Consider the following 7,526-nt stretch of genomic DNA (forward strand, 5'->3'; position numbering starts at 1 on the left):
GATTACATATAACAAGACTTCTCCCATGTCCTCGGGAACAAAAGTAACTACTCAAAAAGCATGTTCATGATCAAGATCAGATGGGTATTGAATATCATTAAGGATATGAACATATGACCATTCACCAAATAAACCAACTAGCATCAACTACAAGGAGTAATCAACACTACTAGCAACCCACGGGTACCAATCTGAGGTTTTGAGACAAAGATTGAATAAAAGAGATAAACTAGGGTTGGAGAGGAGATGGTGCTGGTGAAGATGTTGATGAAGATTGGTCCTCCTACGATGAGAGGATCGTTGGTGATGACGATGGCTTCGATTTCCCCCTCTGGGAGGGAAGTTTCTCCGGCGGAATCACTCCGCCGGAGCCCTGGATTTTTTCTGCCCAGGTTCTGCCTCGAGATGGCGGCGCTTCGTCCCGAAAGCCTCCTTATGATTTTTTTCTAGGTCAAAACCCTTCATATAGCAGAAGATGGGCACCGGAGCCTGGCCAGGGGGCCACAAGCTCAGGGGCCTACCCTGGGGGGTAAGTCACGCCCCCAGGCTTGTGGCCACCTGGTGGGTCCCCTTCTGGTCTTTCTTTGCCCAATATTTTTTATATATTCCAAAACAATTCTCCGTAAAGTTTTAGGACATTTGGAGTTGTGCAGAATAGGTATATCAGATTTGCTCCTTTCCGGTCCAGAATTACAGTTGCCAACATTCTTCCTCTTCATATAATTCTTGCAAAATAAGAGAGAAAATGCATTAGAATTGTATCATAAAGTGAAATAGCTGTCCATAATGAAATAAATACCAACATAAAAACATGATGCAAAATGGACGTATCACTTATTAAGAGAAAAATGAAAGTAGACTTTAAATAAGAAATAGATACATCCATATCGTGGTTTTCGCAACTAGTGATAAAAGAAAACTTATCCTCGTGCGTAGATACTTGATGGATTAATCATGATGGATTGTAGAAGTTAAGGGAATCCCCTTTACACAATTGGGTGACAAAACAGAAAATTCTTCATGAAATATCCGAGCCATGGGATCTCCATCCAGCATACCAAAGTTCTCCTTTTCACAACATACCCCAAGAACTCTGACCTCTTCATCTTTGGTTGCACCATTCTTGTCTCACCGAGACATATCCTACATATGTGCCCATCGTTAATATTCTTGCTCGCTTTGGGGCCCTATCCTATTCTAGATATGGCTACCGCCAGTCATATATTTATTCCCACCCATCTCTTTAGCCGTGCCCTATTTCAATGATGACCATGGTTGAACCCCTCTGGTCATAGGAAACATAGTTTCTTCTTGTGCTAGGTGCCCCCCTCCCCCCTAAGCCAACGCACCGTGAACCCCCCCCCCCTCCCCCCAATCTTGCTTTTGTTAGCTCTACACACCTCCAGCTCGTCTCCCATAGCTAGAGGCAATTAATCTAATTGTAATAGTGGATATGAGCATATAAGAAATCGAACTTCTCTATGCAATCCTTTCTTCTGTCAATTTTCACGAGGTAAGTGAAAATATAGGTGGTGCACAATCTTGTTTGAAACGATATTCAATATGTGATACCGTGCCACATCGAGTCCATGGTAACGTCATGTATGCATGTTAGTGTGACATCAGCAGAACTTTGGCTTGACAAACATCCAACAACCAATTTGTATTGACTAGCAAGCTTGTATGTGGAGCAAATAACTTTTGGTGTCGATTTTGTGTAGCATAATTTTTGTATCATTGCAATTATTGATGGAGCTAAATTGATTTTGTTGAATATATTTGAGAATATTGCATTTATAGACAAAGTTAATGTACATATGGCACAACCAATACGTGATCTAATTTATTGGATTGGGAGAATCCCACACTCATGCTATTGTGGGATTTCTTCCCCTCACGGCAAAGAAGTCATTCTCAATAGCTATTCTTCATATTTATTTCGACCAATTTTAGCTAACACTGATGAATATAAGATATTGAAAGAATATTGCACCATAGGTCCATTTTCATTTTATGGTTGTTATATGGTCTAGACTCTAGATGATGCCTTAGTACAACGAACATGTGTTGCAATATCTTGATGGGATGAATCCAACATTCTTACAATTCCTGGATTTCTCGCCCTAACAAGCGATATAGCAGACACATGTTGAAATGTTTTGGACAGGGGAGATCCCACATTAGTATCACCATGGGATTTTCTGCCCTTACCACTCACATAATGAACACCTCTGATGTGTTGGACTGGGTGAATCTCGTGTTCGAATCGTTGTGGGATTTCTTGTCCTCAAACCAAAGAACTTGTTCTCCGTCTCTTCATACTAGTATCAATTTACTAGGAGTAATAAAAGTGCAGATCATTCCCACAGTAAAATCAGTGATCTCTCCCGCAAGAGACGATCTTGTTACGTGGACCAAATACAACATTACTCCCTCTGTCTCGGTGCATTAGTAGGCATCTAACGAAAATCAAATAATCCCAAACGGAAGAGCTGCACGGACGACACTAGTCCAGCCGAAACATGCACGACATGCCCATCGCACCATCCATTTGCTAGCCTAGACAGCAGCATGCGGTGGGATTAGCTGTCGTGCATGTGTCGTTCAGTAAAACGTCGTCCGCGAAGTACTTCCGAATCCCAAAAGGCTAACGAAAATCAAAGTAGAGAGTTTGTGTGGTACGATCCAAATTAGCTTTGAACGCATTGATTTTCCACGCTTTTTGTGCGGCGACACTCTAAGCCTTCTTTCACTGAGCACCATACGTTTCAGCTCATACGAGGACAAGTGCCGCTCAGTCCCTCGTTGTGCGCTCGGTGTTCATCGTGAACTGCTCCCTTTTCCTCGCGGCCTAGTTGGATCTCTCTCCCCTTCGAATTTGCCAATTTCCCTCCGTGGCCCACAGGAAATTCGACGGCCAGCCGTTATATATAGCGTCAACTCCCCGCAGCCAACATCACCCCCACCAAGCCGGCTGCCTCTCTGCTGCGAACAGGCGGATTAACCAGCCAGAGGCCCGGCACAAACGCTTGGCGCGGCAGACCATCCCGGGCAGCCATGGCCATCTGCTACTGCTCGGAGCCGGCGCAATGCCTCCACCGGGCCCTGCTCGCGCCGGAGAGGCCGTACCCCAGGCTGCAGGACCGCAAGAGGACCAAGGTGCCCGCCGGCGACGGCCTTCTGGCCGAGGTGGCCTCCATCCTCTGCCTCACGGCGCCGATTGTCGGCGCGGGGATCCTCCTCTACCTGCGCTCCCTCGTGTCCATGGTGTTTCTTGGCCGCCTCGGCCAGCTCCCGCTCGCCGGCGGCTCCCTCGCGCTCGGCTTCGCCAACATCACCGGCTACTCCGTGCTCTCCGGCCTCGCCGGCGGCATGGACCCCGTCTGCGGCCAGGCCTTCGGCGCCGGCCGGACGGACCTCCTCCGCGCGGCGCTCCGCCGCACCGTCGTGCTGCTCCTGCTCGCGTCCGTCCCCATCAGCGTGCTCTGGGTCGCCATGCACCGCGTCCTCGTCGCCACGGGCCAGGACCCGGACATCGCCTCCACGGCGTACGCCTACATCCTCTGCTCCCTCCCCGACCTCGTCGTGCAGTCATTCCTCCACCCGCTCCGCATTTACCTCCGCGCGCAGTCCGTCACGCTCCCACTCACCTACGCGGCGGCGGCGGCCGTGCTCCTCCACGTGCCCATCAACTTCGTCCTCGTGGACGTCCTCGGTCTCGGCATCCGCGGCGTCGCGCTCGGCGCCGTCTGCACCAACCTGAATTTCCTGCTGTTCATCGTGGCGTACGTGTGCTTCTTCGGAATGTACGGCCACGACGAGGGCGAGACGAAAGCGTCCGTGACGGCGGCCGAGGAGGAGGGCGCCAAGGAGTGGTGGAGCTTGGTGAGGTTGTCCGTGCACAGCTGCATGTCGGTCTGCTTGGAGTGGTGGTGGTACGAGATCATGGTGCTCCTCTGCGGCGTGCTCGCTGACCCAAAGGCGGCGGTGGCGGCCATGGGGGTGCTGATCCAGACCACGTCGCTCATATACATCTTCCCGCACTCCCTCGGCTGCGCGGTGTCCACGCGCGTCGGCCACGAGCTCGGCGCCCGCCGGCCAGAGCGTGCGCGCCTCGTGGCGCGCGTCGGGCTCGGTCTGGGCGCGGTGCTAGGCGTCGTGGCATGCGCATTCGCGGTGTCCGTGCGGGGCGTGTGGGCGCGGATGTTCACCGCGGACGATGCCATCCTGCGGCTCACGGCCGCGGCGCTGCCGCTGCTGGGCTTGGCGGAGCTGGGCAATTGCCCGCAGACGACGGGGTGCGGCGTGCTGCGCGGCAGCGCGCGCCCCGAGAAGGCGGCGAGGATCAACGTCTCGGCGTTCTACGGCGTGGGCATGCCCGTGGCGCTGCTGCTGGCATTCCGGCCAGGGCGGCTGGACTTCCGCGGAATGTGGGGCGGCATGCTGGCCGCGCAGCTGGTGTGCGCCGCGCTGATGCTGCGCGCCGTGGTGGCGACGGACTGGGAGGAGCAGACGGAGCGCGCGCGCGAGCTCACCGGCGGCAATGCCGGCGAAGCTGTGGACGGTGGCAAGAGAAAGCATGCAGAAGCGGCCAAAGCAGATGCCGACAACTCATCGCTCGTGCTGGCCGACTGTGTGTAGCGGACGACGGGCATCGATTCTTGGATCATTTGAATCCTCGATTGATTCTTTTAGCTATAGGAAATTTTTTCTCTCTAGTTTTGTAATTTACTCAACTTTTTTGGGGGATTCCAGGCAATGACAAGCTGCGATCTCCTTACATCTTAGCTTCTTTTCCCCCTCTTTGGGTCGAGGGCTTGAAGAGCCGAGAGTGTTTACAGTGAAGAGAGGAGCCGGTGTACAAATTAAACGTAGCCACTGGCCAGCGTTGCCTGCAGATTTGACAGCAACGCCAAACAATCTCTTTTAATTTCCCCTTTTCTCTTTTCCCGCGGTGATCTCTAATAGCAGGAATTCTTTAATTTTTAGTTATTAATGGATTTTTTTCCATGGTGGAAGCCGAAATTCTTTAATTTTGGGATTTACTAGTTACTAATGACTTAGGATCAAACTTTCATCATCTGGCATGTGCAAAGGTTTGTTATTGTGGGGTAGGTTTTTTTTTTTGTGAGCAGGAGGCTCATAAGTGTTGTACTGGCCTCTGCCTCAGCTTATTTATCCTGGTCAAGCCCTCTGTGTCCCTAACAGCAGAAACAAGGCGCATTGCTTCTCTGTTGGCACCTTCAATCACCACTTTCTTTGGACAATGCTGTCCCTGTCCTTCATGGTGTGCACTCTCCTTGTTGCTGTACAGATAAACTTCCAAATATGCAATGCCACTCCCCTGGGGTGCGGTGGCAGTGATGATGGAGTGGTGGTATGGTATCGGCACACAGATAGCATCTTGCATCCCATGCTCTATGGAGTTTGGTGAAGTCTGCTCCACGCGCCTAATTCGCACGGATTACAATTAGCACGCACTGCCAGTTTTCAAGGCGTGGTATTCGGGGGTTCTGGGAACCAGTACTACTAGTAAGTACTACTGTACTCCATCAGACTCACCATCCCACTCTACCAGTACAGGCAACCGAGAGATGGTTCTACACTTGATCCCAGTAAATCCTTGGCACTGAAATACTTGCACGGCCCTGGTAAATTCTGTGCAGCTGAGCCATAACTTGATTTTCTGATGTGACTTGGCACGCCCTTAGTAATTATTTTTCTGAAAAGGTAGGTGGCACTTTTGCCATTTGGAAGTAGTATACTTTAGTACTGAAAGTTGTGTGCATCATAGGGCTATCCTTTTGGTAATAAAAATGACATCCTCTCAATAATAAAAATGCCGACCTATTACTAATAAAAAATGGCATGCTTTTCATCCTAATAGAATTATCATGCTCTTAAAAATAAAAATGACATGTTATTAATAAAAAATGCCATGCTATAAATAATAAATTTGTCAAGTGAGAAAGCTAAGAAAAGGATTTTTTAACAAATGTAAAAACAAATCAGTATCAAATATATATAGCGGTTTAAACACAAATTTCACAACACCCCCCCCCCCCTCCTCAGACCAATGGCAATGGGTGTCTGCACCTCTGCACAAGGTCGCGAGTTCGGACCCTCCCTGACGCACATTGGTTGGGCACTTTCTGGATAAAGCAAAGCGAATGTTGGCTGTTGGGGGACGTAGCAGAATTTTAAAATTTTCTATGCATCACCAAGATCAATCTATGGAGTCATCTAGCAACGAGAGAGAGGAGTGCATCTACATACCCTTGTAGATCGCGAGCGGAAGCGTTCAAGAGAACGGGGTTGATGGAGTCGTACTCGTCGTGATCCAAATCACCGATGATCCTAGTGCCGAACGGACGGCACCTCCGTGTTCAACACACGTACAGCCCGGTGACGTCTCCCATGCCTTGATCCAGCAAGGAGAGAGGGAGAGGTTGAGGAAGACTCCATCCAGTAGCAGCACAACGGCGTGGTGGTGGTGGAGGAGCGTGGTACTCCAGCAGGGCTTCGCCAAGCACCGCAAGAGACGAGGAGGAGAGAGGTAGGGCTGCGCCAGGGAGAGATCAAATCGTGTGTGTTGCAGCCCCCTAACCTCAAGTATATATAGGGGAAGGGGAGGGGCTGCGCCCCCATCTAGGGTTCCCTCCCTAGGGGGGGCGGCAGCCCCCAAAACCCATCTAGGGTGCGGCCAAGGGGGGAGAGAGGGGGGCGCACCTAGGGTGGGCCTTAAGGCCCATCTGGACCTAGGGTTTGCCCCCTCCCACTCTCCCTGCGCCTTGGGCCTTGGTGGGGGGGCGCACCAGCCCACCTGGGGCTGGTCCCCTCCCACACTTGGCCCATGCAGCCCTCCGAGGCTGGTGGCCTACTTGGTGGACCCCCGGGACCCTCCCGGTGGTCCCGGTACGTTACCGATAAACCCCAAAACTTTTCCGGCAACCAAAATAGGACTTCCCATATATAAATCTTTACCTCCGGACCATTCCGGAACTCCTCGTGACGTCCGGGATCTCATTCGGGACTCCGAACAACATTCGGTAACCACGTATATCTATTCCCTATAACCCTAGCGTCATCGAACCTTAAGTGTGTAGACCCTACGGGTTCGGGAACCATGCAGACATGACCGAGACGTTCTCCGGTCAATAACCAACAGCGGGATCTGGATACCCATGTTGGTTCCTACATGTTCCACGATAATCTCATCGGATGAACCACGATGTCGAGGATTCGATCAATCCCGTATTCAATTCCCTTTGTCTAGCGGTACGATACTCGCCCGAGATTCGATCGTCGGTATCCCGATACCTTGTTTAATCTCGTTACTGGCAAGTCTCTTTACTCGTTCCGTAACACATCATCCCGTGATCAACTCCTTGGTCACATTGTGCACATTAGGATGATGTCCTACCGAGTGGGCCCAGAGATACCTCTCCGTTTACACGGAGTGACAAATCTCAGTCTCGATTCGTGCCAACCCAACAGACACTTTTGGAGATACCCGTAGTGCACCT

At 51.0% G+C, this 7,526-nt stretch overlaps 1 pseudogene; it reads left to right on the plus strand.

Annotated features, from left to right (window-relative positions):
- Positions 1-2,972: 2,972 nt before the first annotated feature.
- Positions 2,973-4,934, plus strand: LOC147972330 (protein DETOXIFICATION 49 pseudogene; annotated as a pseudogene).
- Positions 4,935-7,526: the final 2,592 nt, after the last annotated feature.

This window comes from Triticum urartu, chromosome 5A (genome assembly GCF_056163025.1).
Source record: "Triticum urartu cultivar PI428250 chromosome 5A, HENAU_Tu73, whole genome shotgun sequence".
Lineage (NCBI taxonomy): Eukaryota > Viridiplantae > Streptophyta > Magnoliopsida > Poales > Poaceae > Triticum > Triticum urartu.